Raw genomic sequence first — 20,486 nt, forward strand, 5'->3', positions numbered from 1 at the left:
TTCAGATCTTTTGCCCATTTTTAAAATTGGGTTGTTTGTTTTTCTTATTGTTGAGTTTTAATAGTTCTTTTTATATTCTGAATTAAGTCTTTTATTAGATATGTGTTTTGTGAATATCTTTTCCCAGCCTGCTACCTGTCTTTTAAATCTCTTAACACTGTCTTTCACAGAGTAAAAAAAAAATTAAATAAAGTTCAACTAGTCATTTTTTTTTTCATAGATGACATTTTTGGTGTTGTATCTTAAAAACTCATTGTCAAACCACAGGTCATCTAGATTTTCTCATATTTAATCTTCTACAAGTTTTATAGTTTTGTGTTTTACATTTAGGTCTATGATACATTTTGAGTTTTCGTGAAAGATGTAAGTTTTGTGTTTAGATTCTTTTTTTTTTTTTTTTTTTGCAACAGGATGTTCAATTGTTCTAGCACCACCTGTTGGAAAGACAGTCCTTTGTCCATTGAATTGTCTTTGCTACTTTGTCAAAGATCAGTTGACTATATTTGTTTGGGTCTATTCCTAGGCTATTTTGTTCATGATCCGTTTGTCTATTCTTTTACCATACTACACTGTCTTGATTACTGTAGCTTTACAGTAAGTCTTGTAGTCAGTCCTATGACCTTGTTCTTCTCTTTCAATATTGTGTTAGCCTCTCTGGGTCTTTTGCCTTTCACAAAAGCCTTAGAATCAGTTTGTTGATATCTACAAAATGACTTTATAGCATTTTTTATTGGGATTGTGTTTATAGATCAGGGTGGGAAGATCTGATATCTTAAACAATATTGAGTCTTCTTATCCATGAACATGCAATGTGTCTATAATTATATAGACTTTTTAAAATTTCTTCATCAAAGTTTTTTAGTTTTATAGTTTATATAGTTTCTCATGTATATCTTGTACATAATTTTTTAAAAGATTTATGCCTAACCACTTTTTTGGTGCTAATGTAAATGATGTTTTTAATAACAAATTACTATTATTGATTGATGGTATATAGGAGAGTAATTAACTTAGATTTTTCACTTTTTATAATATGCTAGCTTTATTACTTATACGTCTGATTTCCAAGGCAATGTTGCTCTCCTATAATTAAAGCATGAAAATTTGTTATTCAAGGACTCAATGAGGACTAAACCTTAATTTGACTACTTATGAGCGTCTGAAAAATTCTAGCTTAGGTAACTTGGGAAGGAGTAAAATCATTTCTAGATTCTCTGCTCTGAGAATGAAAACTTTCTATATTCTAAACTCAAAAAAGGAAAAGATTTGCTGGTTTTTTCTTGGCTTTAATCTATTCTAATCAATCCCTGATAACTTGTTTTTATAATCATGCTTCTGAAAACTACCCAGTTGGTGAGAGTGCCACATTTCTGAAGGTCAGCCAATCAGCAATAGTGAGTGACTTTTAGAGACACTTGTGCATCTAAAGAGATACTTATACTTTTAGAGACACTTCCATGGATAAAGATCAACCAACTCCAAATCCCTCTTCTGAAAGTCCATCAATTCCTGAACCCCAGTTTCCCCAAAACCCTGTAAAAAAATCCGCAATTTGTGTTGATTGGTGATGCCATGCTGTCTTCGCCCACTCAGGTTGCTATAACAAACGACAGTAAACTGGGTGACTTTTAAACAATAGATATTTATTTCTCATAGTTCTACAGCCTGCAAGTCTAAGATCAAGGTACCTGGAGACATGGTATCTGGTGAGGGCTGCTCTCTAGTTCATAGGTGGCACATTCTCACCATGTCCTCACATGGTAAAAGGGGCAAACAAGCTTCCGTGGGCCTCTTTTATGAGGGCCCTAATCTCATTTGTGAGAACTCCACTCTCGTGACCTAGTCACCCCCAAAGGTCCCACTTACTAGCATCACATTGGAGATTATGTTTCAATAAATGGATTTGGTGGAAATGGGGGGATAAACATTCAGCCCATAGCACATGCCTACTCATAAAGAGTTCTGCTGCTTACCAATCATCCATAGAGCAATGTGTTTCAAACATCAAGAGGTGGACTTTTCCTTTCAGAGGTTTTATTCCTGTTATCAAATAGGCTCCCAAATATAGCATTGGTGAAATGCAACATTTTAGAGCCAGGTAGAAACTCCCAACAGATGAGAACTGACGAACACAAAAACGGGAGCTGCAGACACTTCGGTCTTCTTGAAAGTGGAGGGTGGGAGGCAGGAGAGGAGCAGAAAAAATAACTTTGGAGTACTAGGCTTAGTACCAGGGTGACGAAATAATTTTCACAACAAACCCCTGTGACACGAGTTGACCTATATAACAAACCTGCACATGTACCCCTGAACCTAAAATAAAACTTAAAAAAAAAAAAACTCTTCACAGAACTATGATTTTATTATTCTCTTGGAATTTTTTGTGACTGTTCTTACAGATATGTATAGAACCTAATCACATAAATTTGGTTTCTGTATGGTAAAACAGCTACTTAATTCATTGTTCAATAACTAGTTAATGTTATGTGCCTAATGAAACTTTTATAAATTCCCCTTAGAGTTTGGTGCTAAGTAAATTTGTCCCTCCTGAGCAAATAAGTTTTTTTCCTATAGATGTCATGAATCTGAGTGCCACACTTTATATTCTGTTTTAATACTTATTTCTAACTTTAAGATTACGTTCTTAACCACAAATGGTACAGGGCTTTCATTTATTTTTCAGTTTTTTTGTCATTATAATCCTTGTCATAAAGGTTTTATTGCATATGACTTTTGCTTAACCTGCCTTAAAAATCCACTTTGGGGGACTAAGTATGGAAAAAATTTGTAATACACTTTTCCTGAGAATCATTATAATAATGCTGTAATATTTGCACACTTATCACTGTCTGTAAGAACTTTCACCTTTAAGAATTATACTTCTTCACTTTGTTTCTCTAATCTCTAAAATTTGGCAGTTATATGTTTCGGCATTTATATTTTAATGAGGTCAGTCAGCTGAAGTTATATTTTCACAAACAATTTCAAACATTGATATTCCTTGGGGCAAAACAGTATGTAATAGTTATTAATTTTCAGCATAAATGAAAGGTCAAGGTCACCACAATAGTTAATTGGCCAACTACACAATCATTTTTGGAAATAACTTAACTTTAATAGCAGTATTGTGCTACAATGAAAGGCAACATCTTAATATTGTTGCTGACAGTGAGAATCAAATTGTTTATAAATATTTACTTCACTTCTCTATTCAGCCAAGTAATGTATTAGTAAGCCAAAGCATTCTATACGGAAGATTGGTTTTTACAATGTATGTAACAAAGAACACATCACAAATATCAGACAGATTTTGAATGTGATATAAAATAAACTTTCCTCCCTTCCATTGCAAGCTGTCCCACTATTCACACATCCAGCAACTTGCATCAGGGAAGTGGAAACTAATTTATGTGGACAGTTGTTACTATTATTATGGATGATTTTTTTGCTTTCCTATAACCAGTGCTGGTCTTATTAAGAGATAAAATAAGTCATGGTACCCATGGTGTGGCTTAAGGAGGTGATAAGAAGGGCAAATTCAATTTATATTTCTCCCCCTCTTCCTTAGATGCAATTGTTTGAAATTCCATCCTTATAGTGGTTGTGGAGAGGGGTACAGTAGAAAGGAGATGTGGACAAATTCCTCCAAATTCGAATGAAGTGGAATGAAAGATGGGACAAAGCCTACATCATTAAGATCAATTATTCTTTTACCCAGGGAGATTAGTAGATACTCCTGGGAGAGATAACACAATAAATTCTTATTTCCTGAGGATAAATAAATTAATAGGTCTCCTCTGAGGAATGGGATAAGTAACCTTAGGTGCTTGAGATTGGGGAGGACACTCTGGGGGATTGAGAAACTGAATTCAGGAACAGCATGCAGAAACACAGCAGTGTTAAGAAGCAGGAACTAATTGAAAGAATACAGGCTATAATCATTTTTGTTTTCAGATCACCTGTCATTTCTTTTTTTTTTTTTAACTTGTAAGTTCTGGGGTACATTTTCAGGTTTGTTATATAGGTAAACGTGTATCATGAGGGTTTGTTGTACAGATTATTTCATCACCCAGGTATCAGCCTAGTACCCATTAGTTATTTTTCCTGATCCTTTCCCTCCTCCCATGTTCCACCCTCCAATGGGCCCCAGTGTGTTTTGTTCCCCTCTATGTGTCCATGTGTTCTCATCATTTAGCTCCTACTTATAAGCGAGGCCATGCAGTATTTGGTTTTCTGTTTCTGCATTAGTTTGCTAAGGATAATGGCCTCCATCTTCATCCATGTTCCTGCAAAGGACATGATCTCATTCTTTTTTATGGATGCATAGTGTTCCATGGTGTATATGTACCACATTTTCCTTATCCAGTTTATCTTTGATGGGCATTTAGGTTGATTCCACATCCTTGCTATTGTGAATTGTGCTGGAATGAACATATGAATGCCTGTGTCTTCGTAAGAGAATGATTTATATTCCCTTGTTTATAATCCCAGTAATGGGATTTCTGGGTTGACCCAGGCTGTAATCTTGAAACCATATTCTATCCCTGACTTGGTTCCTGGTTCGTAGTGGCTTTAGGTTATTTCTAGTTTCAGCAACCTGTAATCATGGGAAGGAAGGAGAAAGGGAGTCCCATTTTTTTGCTTACTTTCTGATTCTGTTCCTGAATGACCTTGTCTTTTAGGAATATATGGTTAAGCTATTTTAAAATGCCAACATGGCTACAGATAACATACTTGAGGAGAAGCCATCTATTTTTGAAGGAAAGAGAGGAAAATTATTATAAAATAAAGTAATTCTCATTTTCACTGAAAGTGCTACCTGTTCTTGAAACCACTGGACTGGAAGCTAGGGGCCATCTATTTTTGTCTTGTCTTCTCTGCTGATTATCCTAGTGGCTGAAGATATCACTGACATTCTTCTCATTGCATATTCAGAGGTTTTCCTAGGCTAAAGCCAAGAGAGGCCAATGTCCCTGGGCCTGCTTCTAAGACTCTTTCCATGAGCATCAGGAGAACTACCACTGGAGTTGAAGGAATTGGCTCTATAATAGGGCAACTAAAAATAATTTCATGTTTTTATTTTATTTTAATATTTTTATGTCCAAACAATTTATTAGACTTTCTTATCTAAACCAAAGCAAAGCAGGTAAAATTGTCCTTTTATCTCTCCATGGCTGTTTTTGGCTATTTATTTTCTTATTTAAAATAATCTCTCATGACTATTGTAACCACCTATATTACACAGGACCTACTTACAGTGATATCCCTACTTATACTCTCCATATTTAAATTTACATTTATTAGGGCTTTGTAATTACTAATCTCCAAATTATCACATCAGCAGCAGCAGCAGTACCACTAGCAGCATAACAACTGTCATTTATTTAGTAATAACCGTGTGTCAGACCCAAGGCTAAAGACTTTTATTTTATATCATTTAACAGTGACATGTCCTATGGTAGGTAATATTATCCTCATTTCAGAGATGGGAAAACTGAAGCTGAAAGTCTCAGTATTTTGCACTAGGTCACACAGATAACAAGTGACAAGAGTGCAACCTCATGACACTATACTTTGCAAATAAGGGCACTGAGGCGAAGAGAGATCAGACTCAATGTTCTGGACACAGTAAGTGACAAATTTGAAATCAGGTCTGTCTGACTAGTTAAAGAACATGTTCTTTCTATTATATATTTTTCATGCAATTTTTTTCCTCACACCTTCTGAGGTTTAGGAAAAGGAAATAAAATTTTTGAATTAATGTGTTTTGAATTATTATGGAAGATTCCCATTATAGGAATAGGCATAATTCTATCCTATCCCCAAGTCCCCATTTTTAGAAGAGACATCTCTGATATGTGCTCCTGGCTTGGCAGTGGTCTCAGGCATGTGTTGCCTGGTGATTTCTTTGCAGAACTGTCCACTTAAAAATCTCTGTTGCAAACATGGACATATGAGATAATGCAAAGGTACTCTTACTTTGGACAGAAGCAGCTAATCACAGTTTGTTCCAGAAATCAATGTTATTGACAGATTGAGAAATTATGAAATGAGTTTTACTGGAAAGTGTTACAAGATCTTTATTTGACCAACTCCTAAACTCACATTTGGCTGAGTCCTGGTGGCTTAGGGAAGGAAGACAAAGAGAAAAGGGCAGACAATAGAAAGGTGGCTTTTCTTTCACTTCTTTCAGCTGGAAACGGGTTAGTGCCCACGCCTGTGGTCTTGCAGGTTTGCACTCTCTTCTCTCAATGACTTTCCTGTCAAAGCTGCTTTGTTTTCAACTTAACATAATGGAATGCCAACCTAATACTTTGCCAAGCTCTCATTGATCCTTGGTGTGGAATAAATGTGAATACTGCCTCATTAATCCTCTCTCTGGTCCTTGGGGAGAAGTGGCAAGCAATATCCCATCCATTTTACAGTGGAAGAAAGAAAGGCAAAGTAAATTGCTCACTTTACATCCGTTCCCCAGCCTTCTAGACATTTCCACCTGGATATCTTGCTGGCTTGTCAAACCCAACTTACTCCAAATTGAATGCATTCTCTTCCTTCTTACAAAATATATTCCTTTCTGAGAATTGTGTCTTGGCTAATGGCACTGCCATCCACACAACTCTCCTGGTAGAAGCCTCTGAGTCATCTTTGATTTCCCTCACTTTCCATATTCATTCAGTCAGGAAGTTTGTTTCCTTTTCCTCTGAAAGAGTACTCAAATCCATCCTTTGTCTCCAGCTCTCCATACCATCTCTCTCGGTTCATTGTCTCATCAGCCCTCCTCCAGATTAGTGGAAAAAGATTCTTACTCGTATCTCCAATTCTGGTTCTGTAATTTGTCTTGTATATTGTCTTCAAATTAATCTTCCTATAAAACTGAGGTGCATTATTTCCTTCCCTGCTCAAAAAGCATTGATGTCCCCACAAGGCCAACAAAAGAGAGTCCTGATTCTTCTCAAAACAATGAGATATTTTACAACTGGGCAGAATGCCCCTCTAAGAACTCCCTCCTGACTAGCCAGAAGGGCCAACTTGTTATTTCCCAAGTCTTTGTCCAGTGTTCATGCAGGGCTTGCCTTTATTACAGCTTATTTGTTACACAAATTTCTAGTCATTCTTTAAGATCCAGTTCTTATGCCGCACCTTATTTGTTATCTTTTGGCTCATTTGTCTGCCTACTCTCTTAATTAATCTTTCTTTTCGGCCTTTATAACAATTTGTTATCATTATCACAACCTGTTTTGTAGTTAGGTATCAATATTTCCCCAAATAATTTATAAGTTCCTTAAGGAAAAATTCTGTATTTATCTATGAATTGTTAGCATGGTGCTGGGTACTTCTTAGATGCAAAATAAATGACATTAAGCAATTTATGGATAATAACTTTTTTTTAAGGAATAAGTTTTATTACATTTAATTCCCACACTAACCCTGTGAGGCAAATAATTATTACTGATCCCTAATTTACAGGTGAACCACATTGAAGTCTAAGGAATTTTAAAAACTTTTCTAACATCAGAGCCAGGACTTAAACCCAGAAACCCAGTTAGCTAGCTCTCTAACTGTAAACCTTGAATCTAGTTCACTGTGTTAAACTGCACATAAACAGAAGGAAGTTTGGAAATTTGACCTCATACAATGCCTGATTTTGATAAAACAAACTTTTCTGGTTACTAGAACATGCTAAATGTTGCTCGCATTGAGGGATTATCAATGTTCAAAGGACAAGCCATTATTAACGATTATTTTCTGCATCTGATAGTAAGAACACAAACTTGTCAGGAACAAGGATTGTGTCATGTTCACATATGGAGCCAATGTAGCATCTATAAGGCCTTGAATGTAAATGATGTTTAGGAATTACTGACTGCATAATGGAGTCTAGTCAGAGGAATTTTGGTATCTTTGGCCATTTTCTCTTCTAAGCCCCAACCTTCACAATATGCTGCCAAGTTTTCATAGAAAAAAAAAATGTATACAACTTGGTTGATTTCTAAGATAAGTCCATCCTGTGACTGGACAAGAAGCATGGAAAGGCCTTTCCTTCCCCAGATTTTCTTCCTCAGTGGCTGAAAATTCTCTTGTTAAAGTCATTAGTTTGTAGCCACAAAACATGGACCTCTCTCCCAGGAGGTCTTGGAGCAGACGTATTTGCATTGCCCACATTTGCTTCTTAGCCGTCTTATCAGTCTAAGTATCACTTGTTTTACCTACAGCTAGTCCAAGCTATTATCCTTAATTATTTGCACTGGATTGGCCAAGATTGCTTAGTGAAAAGACTGATTGCAGCCTTATTGGTTTTCAAATGCTTTGCCTTCTGAATAAACGTAGTTAGAAGGATAGAGGAGAGGTTGGCAAGTTATAGCCCTACTTTGGTAGGGATGTTCAATGTCCACTCAAGCCAATGGATCCTATTAGGGTCTACCTTTCCATTATGTTAATTCCTGACATACCTCCAACATCCAGTAGTGACCCTTACATTGTCTAGTATTCTCCATCCCTCACTCAATTCTTTTATTCCATGTTACTCACTTCCCATGCCACCTACATGGAAATTCTGTCTATTAATTTAAGAATGTCCAGCTTTGATCCCATAAATATAATGCATTCTATGATTCTACCCTATAAATTATTTATTTATTTATTATTATTATACTTTTAGGGTAAATGTGCAGGTTAGTTACATATGTATACATGTGCCATGTTGGTGCGCTGCACCCACTAACTCGTCCTCTAGCATTAGGTATATCTCCCAATGCTATCCCTCCCCCCTCCCCCCACCCCACAACAGTCCCCAGAGTGTGATGTTCCCCTTCCTGTGTCCATGTGTTCTCATTGTTCAATTCCCACCTATGAGTGAGAATATGCGGTGTTTGGTTTTTTGTTCTTGCGATAGTTTACTGAGAATGATGATTTCCAATTTCATCCATATCCCTACAAAGGACATGAACTCATCATTTTTTATGGCTGCCTAGTATTCCATGGTGTATATGTGCCACATTTTCTTAATCCCGTCTATCATTGTTGGTCATTTGGGTTGGTTCCAAGTCTTTGCTATTGTGAATAATGCCGCAATAAACATACGTGTGCATGTGTCTTTATAGCAGCATGATTTATAGTCCTTTGGGTATATACCCAGTAATGGGATGGCTGGGTCAAATGGTATTTCTAGTTCTAGATCCCTGAGGAATCGCCACACTGACTTCCACAATGGTTGAACTAGTTTACAGTCCCACCAACAGTGTAAAAGTGTTCCTATTTCTCCACATCCTCTCCAGCACCTGTTGTTTCCTGACTTTTTAATGATTGCCATTCTAACTGGTGTGAGATGGTATCTCATTGTGGTTTTGATTTGCATTTCTCTGATGGCCGGTGATGGTGAACATTTTTTCATGTGTCTTTTGGCTGCATAAATATCTTCTTTTGAGAAGTGTCTGTTCATGTCCTTTGCCCACTTTTTGATGGGGTTGTTTGTTTTTTTCTTGTAAATTTGTTGGAGTTCATTGTAGATTCTGGATATTAGCCCTTTGTCAGATGAGTAGGTTGCGAAAATTTTCTCCCATTTTGTAGGTTGCCTGTTCACTCTGATGGTAGTTTCTTTTGCTGTGCAGAAGCTTTTTAGTTTAATTAGATCCCATTTGTCAATTTTGGCTTTTGTTGCCATTGCTTTTGGTGTTTTAGACATGAAGTCCTTGCCCATGCCTCTGTCCTGAATGGTAATGCCTAGGTTTTCTTCTAGGGTTTTTATGGTTTTAGGTCTAACATTTAAGTCTTTAATCCATCTTGAACTGATTTTTGTATAAGGTGTAAGGAAAGGATCCAGTTTCAGCTTTCTGCATATGGCTAGCTAGTTTTCCCAGCACCATTTATTAAATAGGGAATCCTTTCCCCATTTCTTGTTTTTGTCAGGTTTGTCAAAGATCAGATAGTTGTAGATATGTGGCGTTATTTCTGAGGGCTCTGTTCTGTTCCATTGATCTATATCTCTGTTTTGGTACCAGTACCATGCTGTTTTGGTGACTGTAGCCTTGTAGTATAGTTTGAAGTCAGGTAGTGTGATGCCTCCAGCTTTGTTCTTTTGGCTTAGGATTGACTTGGTGATGCGGGCTCTTTTTTGGTTCCATATGAACTTTAAAGTAGTTTTTTCCAATTCTGTGAAGAAAGTGATTGGTAGCTTGATGGGGATGGCATTGAATCTGTAAATTACCTTGGGCAATATGGCCATTTTCACGATATTGATTCTTCCTACCCATGAGCATGGAATGTTCTTCCATTTGTTTGTATCCTCTTTTATTTCATTGAGCAGTGGTTTGTAGTTCTCCTTGAAGAGGTCCTTCACATCCTTTGTAAGTTGGATTCCTAGGTATTTTATTCTCTTTGAAGCAATTGTGAATGGGAGTTCACTCATGATTTGGCTCTCTGTTTGTCTGTTATTGGTGTGTAAGAATGCTTGTGATTTTTGTACATTGATTTTGTATCCTGAGACTTTGCTGAAGTTGCTTATTAGCTTAAGGAGATTTTGGGCTGAGACGATGGGGTTTTCTAGATATACAATCATGTCATCTGCAAACAGGGACAATTTGACTTCCTCTTTTCCTAGTTGAATACCCATTATTTCCTTCTCCTGCCTAATTGCCCTGGCCAGAATTTCCAACACTATGTTGAATAGGAGTGGTGAGAGAGGGCATCCCTGTCTTGTGACACTTTTCAAAGGGAATGCTTCCAGTTTTTGCCCATTCAGTATGATATTGGCTGTGGGTTTGTCATAGATAGCTCTTATTATTTTGAGATACGTCCCATCAATACCTAATTTATTGAGAGTTTTTAGCATGAAGTGTTGTTGAATTTTATCAAAGGCCTTTTCTGCATCTATTGAGATAATCATGTGGTTTTTGTCTTTGGTTCTGTTTATATGCTGGATTACATTTATTGATTTGCGTATATTGAACCAGCCTTGCATCCCAGAGATGAAGCCCACTTGATCATAGTGGATAAGCTTTTTGATGTGCTGCTGGATTCGCTTTGCCAGTATTTTATTGAGGATTTGTGCATCAATGTTCATCAAGGATATTGGTCTAAAATTCTCTTTTTTGGTTGTGTCTCTGCCAGGCTTTGGTATCAGGATGATGCTGGCCTCATAAAATGAGTTAGGGAGGATTCCCTCTTTTTCTATTGATTGGAATAGTTTCAGAAGGAATGGTACCAGTTCCTCCTTGTACCTCTGGTAGAATTCGGCCGTGAATCCATCTGGTCCTGGACTGTTTTTGGTTGGTAAGCTATTGATTATTGCCACAATTTCAGCTCCTGTTATTGGTCTATTCAGAGATTCAACTTCTTCCTGGTTTAGTCTTGGGAGAGTGTATGTGTCGAGGGATTTATCCACTTCTTCTAGATTTTCTAGTTTATTTGCATAGAGGTGTTTGTAATATTCTCTGATGGTAGTTTGTATTTCTGTGGGATTGGTGGTGATGTCCCCTTTATCATTTTTTATTGCATCTATTTGATTCTTCTCTCTTTTTTTCTTTATTAGTCTTGCTAGCGGTCTATCAATTTTGTTGATCCTTTCAAAAAACCAGCTCCTGGATTCATTAATTTTTTGAAGGGTTTTTTGTGTCTCTATTTCCTTCAGTTCTGCTCTGATTTTAGTTATTTCTTGCCTTCTGCTAGCTTTTGAATGTGTTTGCTCTTGCTTTTCTAGTTCTTTTAATTGTGATGTTAGGGTGTCAATTTTGGATCTTTCCTGCTTTCTCTTGTGGGCATTTAGTGCTATAAATTTCCCTCTACACACTGCTTGGAATGCATCCCAGAGATTGTGGTATATTGTGTCTTTGTTTTTGTTGGTTTCAAAGAACATCTGTATTTCTGCCTTCATTTCATTATGTACCCAGTAGTCATTCAGGAGCAGGTTGTTCAGTTTCCATGTAGTTGAGTGGTTTTGAGTGAGATTCTTAATCCTGAGTTCTAGTTTGATTGCACTGTGATCTGAGAGATAGTTTGTTATAATTTCTGTTCTTTTACATTTACTGAGGAGAGGTTTACTTCCAAGTATATGGTCAATTTTGGAATAGGTGTGGTGTGGTGCTGAAAAGAATGTATATTCTGTTGATTTGGGGTGGAGAGTTCTGTAGATGTCAATTAGGTCCACTTGGTGCAGAGCTGAGTTCAATTCCTGGGTATCCTTGTTGACTTTCTGTCTCATTGATCTGTCTAATGTTGACAGTGGGGTGTTAAAGTCTCCCATTATTAATGTGTGGGAGTCTAAGTCTCTTTGTAGGTCACTCAGGACTTGCTTTATGAATCTGGGTGCTCCTGTATTGGGTGCATATATATTTAGGATAGTTAGCTCTTCTTGTTGAATTGATCCCTTTACCATTATGTAATGGCCTTGTTTGTCTCTTTTGATCTTTGTTGGTTTAAAGTCTGTTTTATCAGAGACTAGGATTGCAACCCCTGCCTTTTTTGCTTTCCATTTGCTTGGTAGATCTTCCTCCATCCTTTTATTTTGAGCCTATGTGTGTCTCTGCAGGTGAGCTGGGTTTCCTGAATACAGCACACTGATGGGTCTTGACTCTTTATCCAATTTGCCAGACTGTGTCTTTTAATTGGAGCATTTAGTCCATTTACATTTAAAGTTAATATTGTTATGTGTGAATCTGATCCTGTCATTATGATGTTAGCTGGTTATTTTGCTCTTTAGTTGATGCAGTTTCTTCCTAGTCTCGATGGTCTTTACATTTTGGCATGATTTTGCAGTGTCTGGTACCGGTTGTTCCTTTCCATGTTTAGTGCTTCCTTCAGGAGTTCTTTTAGGGCAGGCCTGGTGGTGACAAAATCTCTCAGCATTTGCTTGTCTGCAAAGTATTTTATTTCTCCTTCACTTATGAAGCTTCGTTTGGCTGGATATGAAATTCTGGGTTGAAAATTCTTTTCTTTAAGAATGTTGAATATTGGCCCCCACTCTCTTCTGGCTTGTAGAGTTTGTGCCGAGAGATCTGCTGTTAGTCTGATGGGCTTCCCTTTGAGGGTAACCCGACGTTTCTCTCTGGCTGTCCTTAACATTTTTTCCTTTATTTCAACTTTGGTGAATCTGACAATTATGTGTCTTGGAGTTGCTCTTCTTGAGGAGTATCTTTGTGGCATTCTCTGTATTTCCTGAATCTGAATGTTGGCCTGCCCTGCTAGATTGGGGAAGTTCTCCTGGATAATATCCTTCAGAGTGTTTTCCAACTTGGTTCCCTTCTCCCCGTCACTTTCAGGTACACCAATCAAACGTAGATTTGGTCTTTTCACATAGTCCCATATTTCTTGGAGGCTTTGCTCGTTTCTTTTTATTCTTTTTTCTCTAAACTTCCCTTCTCGCTTCATTTCATTCAGTTCATCTTCCATCACTGATACCCTTTCTTCCATTTGATCGCATCGGCTCCTGAGGCTTCTGCATTCTTCACGTAGTTCTCGAGCCTTGGTTTTCAGCTCCATCAGCTCCTTTAAGCACTTCTCTGTATTGGTTATTCTAGTTATACATTCTTCTAAATTTTTTTCAGAGTTTTCAACTTCTTTGCCTTTGGTTTGAATTTCCTCCTGTAGCTGGGAGTAATTTGATCATCTGAAGCCTTCTTCTCTCAGCTCATCAAAGTCATTCTCCCTCCAGCTTTGTTCCGTTCCTGGTGAGGAACTGCGTTCTTTTGAAGGAGGAGATACACTCTGCTTTTTAGAGTTTCCAGTTTTTCTGCTCTGTTTTTTCCCCATCTTTGTGGTTTTATCTACTTTTGGTCTTTGATGATGGTGACGTACAGATGGGTTTTTGGTGTGGATGTCCTTTCTGTTTGTTAGTTTTCCTTCTAACAGACAGGACCCTCAGCTGCAGGTCTGTTGGAGTACCTGGCCGGCCGTGTGAGGTGTCAGTCTGCCCCTGCTGGGGGGTGCCTCCCAGTTAGGCTACTCGGGGGTCAGGGGTCAGGGACCCACTTGAGGAGGCAGTCTGCCAGTTCTCAGATCTCCAGCTGCGTGCTGGGAGAACCACTGCGCTGTTCAAAGCTGTCAGAGAGGGACATTTAAGTCTGCAGAGGTTACTGCTGTGTTTTTGTTTGTCTGTGCCCCACCCCCAGAGGTGGAGCCTACAGAGGCAGGCAGGCCTCCTTGAGCTGTGGTGGGCTTCACCCAGTTCGAGCTTCCCAGCTGCTTTGTTTACCTAAGCAAGCCTGGGCAGTGGTGGGCGCTCCTGCCCCAGCCTCGCTGCTGCCTTGCAGTTTGATCTCAGACTGCTGTGCTAGCAATCAGTGAGACTCCGTGGGCGTAGGACCCTCTGAGCCAGGTGCGGGATATAATCTCCTGGTGCGCTGTTTTTTAAGCCCGTCAGAAAAGCGCAGTATTCTGGTGGGAGTGACCCAATTTTCCAGGTGCTGTCACCCCTTTCTTTGACTAGGAAAGGGAACTCTCTGACCCCTTTTACTTCCCGAGTGAGGCAATGCCTTGGCCTTCTTCGGCTGGCGCACGGTGCGCGCACCCACTGACCTGTGCCCACTGTCTGGCACTCCCTAGTGAGATGAACCTGGTACCTCAGATGGAAATGCAGAAATCACCTGTCTTCTGCGTCGCTCATGCTGGGAGCTGTAGACCGGAGCTGTTCCTATTCGGCCATCTTGGCTCCCCCCTATAAATTCTTATTGAAACTTGTAGTGATAATAATCAATACTTAAGCACCAGGCAGTTTAAGTTCTTTAAAGAATGTAGTAGATTAATTGCAAAGACAGCTTCAATTCTTCAATATCCCCTACCCTCTCCAGGTATCCATACCTATTTATACACCAAGAGGTGAAGTTTATTTCTCTATCTCTTGAATCTAGACTGAACTTGTATTTTACTTTGGTCAATAGAATGTGGTAAAGTTGATAACATATCAGTTCTGAGTCTAGGCCTCAAGAGGCCTTGTGTATCTTCACTCTGTATCTTGAAACCCTTCCATTATGGAATTAAGCTTTGACTACCTGCTGAAGAATGAAATCCATGTGGAAGAGAGTCCAGCTATCCCTCTTAAGATCTTCCCAGGTTAGTTTATACCAGCTGTACCGAAACATGCAATAGAGTTGCCTGTCTGATCAACAATTGACTGAAGATGCAAAAGTGAGCCCAGCTAAGACCAATGGAAATACCTAGATATCCCATAGACTCAAACAATAAGATGCTTGTTTTTTTAAGCCACTGTATTTTGGATGGGGTGTTTCTAAGCAAGAGCTAACTCACACAGTATATTACTTAATTTAAGCCTCCTTATACAATGATGTAAATACCATTAATGTTCCTACTTACTGGCTGAGGAAATTTAGGGTTGCAAGATTAGGTTACTCATTTAAATTCTCACAGTGAGTAAGTGACAGGCAGGATTTGAGCCAAGATAATCTTAGCTACAGACTACAGAGTTTACATGCTTATATATTACGTTACCCAATTTCTCTTCAGGAGCATATAATTCACAACTTAATCCATAGGATCAATCATTAAATCTTTAGGGGAAATAATTTAGCTCATTCTCCTTAATTTCTCCATAAGGAGATGAAGACCCAGAGTTTTCTGTTTGGCCCAACATCACAAAGTTAAACCATAGTCTGGGTTTTCGGATTGTGTCTTAATACTCTTGATTGACTTATCTATCTTGGTCAAGAGCATTCATTTTTCTGCTGGATGACTGCAAGCTTCTTGAGGTGTAATACTTTATGTCCATCCTGGTGCCTAGCACAGTGTTGAATACGTGGAAGGTTTAGAACATATTTATTAATTGACTGTTTGGCTGAATCTGTTTATTTCTGATGTCATGGTCACTTGGGCATCAGGCATAGTGGACATGGCCAGCAACACCACCATTGGGGAAGGCTGCCAGCCAGACTTTAATGCCATTACAAGAACTGTCTGCTCAGGGCTACACCCAAATAGAAATTCTCATTCTCTGGAATTGCTGTATTTTTCTCCTAAAAGGCACAACATCTGTTGTTTACTGAATTATCAGGAATGTTTCTGTTGATATACTTAATGAAGGAAAAATAAAACCCCACATTTGGGTTTGGGGTGATAGAACTTTTCCTTCTATGAGGAAAGACCTAAGTTTGAGACTTGGCTTTCTCACAGTCTGTGCTAAGATTGTGTTTCAAGCACTGAAACAGATTTAAGCAAAAAATGATTTGAGTAAATACAAGTAGCATAAAATTCAACCTGGATTCTTAAAATTTGACTATTTTTGTCTGCACTCTCTGCGAGCCTGGGGATTAAGCTTTGTGATGGAATAAGTTAAACCGATGATATCAAGAGGAGACATGCTCTGGGGAAACAAGCCTTAAATACGCATTTCTTTTCTTTTTCTTCACCTTATCCTTTACAAAATAACAAAGCAAAGAAGATTAGAGCTTTTCTTTCTATTATACAACACATCCCCCATGAAATCTTACAGAAAGCACTCCTAGTCACTCTACAGTATAAACAAATATTTTAAATATACTTAGGGAAAAAAACCCAAATCTGCTTTTTTCATATTTGCTTCTTTCTTTTGATCTGCTTCTATTTGCTGCTATACTGTATAATATGGAAGACTTAATGGCTAAGTTTTAGAGATTAGAGAGTGGAATCTAGTCAGATGATAAGATGATAGCAGAGTCTGATTTAATTTTAGGCCAAAGAAATGCAAATTTTATCTTGTTTTCTTATTTGTATTTAGGAAAGTTTTAGTAGTTTAAAATACCCTTAATAATCTGAAAATGGGAATTTTTTTAAAAAAATGAGATAGTGTTGAACCTCCAAATTTTAAATTGTTAAGATTTCAGAATAGCATAGAAGAAAGTACTGTAGTAAACAATAAGATGGGAATGGGTAATCTAATTCCTTTTATTAGAATTCACTACAGACCGCACTTTCTTAACAGCAATGTGTTTACTTTACTAAATTGGGCTCTTTCCATGCCTTTTATTGCTGTCCTGCCAACTGGAATAACACCAAGGCTCTGATTAGAGATCTCATACTGGCTGACATAAATAAGTGAAACTGAACCTCATTAAAATTCTCCTTCTCATTAAAGAAGAAAGTGGTTCAAATGTGGTTCTACTGTCATTGTTTTGGGTAAACAAATATAAAAGTGCTATTCTAATGAGTCAGGAACATAGTTAAAATTTTAGAGTCACACCAAATTCTGCAGCATCCTGGTTGGCTAGAAGAATGAGTCTGTATCTCTGTGTGTGTCTGTGTGTATGTCTTGTGTATGAATGTGTGGTGCTGAGAAGTCAACAAGGGAAGGAAAGAAAAAGACTTTTCTTCCTGCAATCTTTCTTTCTTTTTTTTTTTTTTTCCCCCACTGTTCCTAAGGTGATGATAAGTGGACAGAAGCTCTGGTGCTAGTAATTCACTGCAATCCTCCTGTACAGGGTTACCTAAAACTGTGTTTCACCTTTAGCTTCTCAGCTGTTGAGAAAAGGAATTGTTATTCTAAAAGATTACACTTAGAAAAAGATGGTGACAAAGCTGTTAGGTATAAGTAGTCATAATAAAAAAGTACAATTAGTCAAACCACATATAGGAATTTTACAAAAATTCCCCAGCTGTAAAACATAAAATTTTAGAATCTTGTGGTGGGGAAATCAGAGCATGAATAACCTGTGTTTACTAGAGAAATCTATTCATTGACCACTGAAAAGTCTGTTTTATCCTCCTGTGGACATGGGAGGGCCTCAAGTCAATACTAGCTGCTGGCCAGAGACTCAAGTTCCCTACCACATGGATCTCTTCATAGGGCAGCTCACATGGCAGCTTGCCTCCCCCAAACTGAGGGAAAGAGAAAAAAGAGAGAGAGAGAGAGCACGCGAGAGCACAAGCATAAGATGTTAGCTGGATTCTTTGTAACCTGATTTGAGAAGGGACATCTCATGACCTTTGTTGTAGCCTATTCATTCAAAATGGGTCACTAGGTCTAGCCCACACTCAAAAGGAGCAAATTTCATAAGGGGGCCTCTGTGGAGGCTTTTTACCACAAATTGTATAAGTTGTAAAATTGGAATTCAGCAGCTGCTGGGCATTTGTCTAAAACTTTTACACATCTGTCTTAATAAAATATTGACATTTTAGTGCTCTTCCTTTATATGATACTTACTACGTTTGTCCTTTCATTAACTATTTTGTTTTCTTAGATATTTAAGTCTTGATTCATCAATATAGGAATGGTAAGAAAAATTTTTACTATTACACGGGAATTACGCTTCTGTCATTTTAAAAGCCAAGTTATTTATAGCCTGTAATAATAAATTACTCAGATTATGAAAAAGATGTAAATAGATCACTTAATTTTATAATGTAAATATAATTTCAGTACCAATTCTTAATAAAGATATGAAAATAAAACTATAAACAAATTTACCATACACATACAGAAAAAATTCTGAATGGTAAATCAAATCCAGTAGTGTTAAAAGAGCAATGCATTAATTACTACAGAAATATATACATTTTTTAACAATAGGAAATCTATCAACATAATTACATTGGTAATTTTAAAAAGAATACCTTCACGTTTATACAAATATTTGAAGAAAGATTTCATAAACTTCAAAAACATTTTTTATCTAAAGTGAAATAAGAATAAGGGAAAATAAATAAAATACAGGTTTTTGCCACATACCAAAAATAAATATTATATAAAATATTAAAGCAATTTTCACTAAAATAAAAAATAAGACATCTACCAGCAGCATTATTTAACCTGTTTTGAAATCATAATCAATGCAATAAGTCCCCACAATAACATGCATTATAATGCTGAACAATTAAACTAATAATACCTTAGAAATATTTGACACTTTATTAGTGTAATTAATTATAGGCCAAGGAAAGTGGCTGAATATAGGATAAATACATGATAAACTATTGCTTTCTTTTAAATTTGCAAAAAACTCACATTTGTCATGGAGGAAAACATACGAGAGAGAAATTGAAAATTAAGGCAAAGTTTCTATGTAAAATACATAATAAAATATCATTCAAGGATATAAAAGGTGATAAAACCAAATTAAGTAATATGATATATATTTAAAGGGGAAGCCATAATATAAAAATGTTAGTGCTTCCAAATTTACATCAATCTTAGTGCAATTCCAGTCAGATTCAAAGTAGAGTTTAATTTTGGAACTGGGTAAATCTGTTTAAAAATTTTAAATTGAATAATAAATATCAAAGAATAACCAAGAATATTTTATAAACAGAATGACCAATGTGGGTTTGTCCTACCAGATGTTAAAATACATAGTCAAGTCACTATAATAAAATATATGCTTTTGGTATTGGATTGGACACATAGACTGTTGGGGAAGAACAGAGCTTACAAATAAAGAATAGTTGGGAACTTAATATAAGACAATAGTATTCTTTCGATATATTATAATGTAGTTATTTAATAGATGATACTAACACATTTGATTATCCATAAGAAAAGAAATTTGAATGCCTGTTGCACATTATTTACAAAATACATATTTCTGACAGGTTAAATATCTAAATGTTAAAAAACTGAAAATAGAAGAGACTCTTTCTATAACTTTATGGCAGGAAAGATAAAAAAGCCATCAATCAGAGACAAAAAATTTTACAACATAAATATTTGTAGAAATTGTAGGGTGGAAACTACCATAAGAAAGTGAAAATGCCAATAACAGATAAGGAAAAATACTTGGAATTAGATGAAACAGGGTTACTATCACTAATATACAGAGGTTCTACAATTTGATAAGAAAAAGAGAACAAATAGAATTAAAAAATGGGCAAAAGCTTTTTATAGAAACTTTCAAATATCAAATAAACATTGAGAAGATGACCAAACTTATTAGAAATCAGCAAGTACAAATTAAAGCAGATATAAAGTGTTTTTTTTTTGTTTTTACCAACAACAGTGACAAAAACAGAAAATTATATTGTAATTTCCCAAACTGGTGATTGTGTAGGAAAATTGTCTCAATTATACATTGCATGGAAAAACATGAATCTTTTGCAATGTGGTTTAGGATAAGCTGTAATACAATAGATGTCTTTGTGTGTGTATATATACATTATATATATATATAACATATATATATATATATATACACACAATATCTATTTTCTATCTGCTTTTCTATCTATCCATCTATCTGTTATTATCTTTAGCTACTATAAGTAAATAGTACATAAATACTAGGCAGCTATTAATATGCAGTGACGTATCTGTACATTTACCTTGAAGAATGACCATGATATAATGTGAAGTAAGAGCTCCATGAATGCAGAGATCTTGTTTGTAGTGTACACAGTTATATCCTCACTGCTTGGAATACATAATATGCCTAATTAGTAATTGTTGAATGAACTTATAAATAAAATGGATTTTGTAATTTTGTAAACAAATGTTCAATGAGCATGGATAAAGCTGGAACGAATTTGTGTGTGTACGTGTGTGTATGTGTTATATATACACCCATCAGCATGTTAAC

This window comes from Pongo pygmaeus, chromosome 4, assembly GCF_028885625.2.
Source record: "Pongo pygmaeus isolate AG05252 chromosome 4, NHGRI_mPonPyg2-v2.0_pri, whole genome shotgun sequence".
In the NCBI taxonomy this organism is placed as follows: domain Eukaryota; kingdom Metazoa; phylum Chordata; class Mammalia; order Primates; family Hominidae; genus Pongo; species Pongo pygmaeus.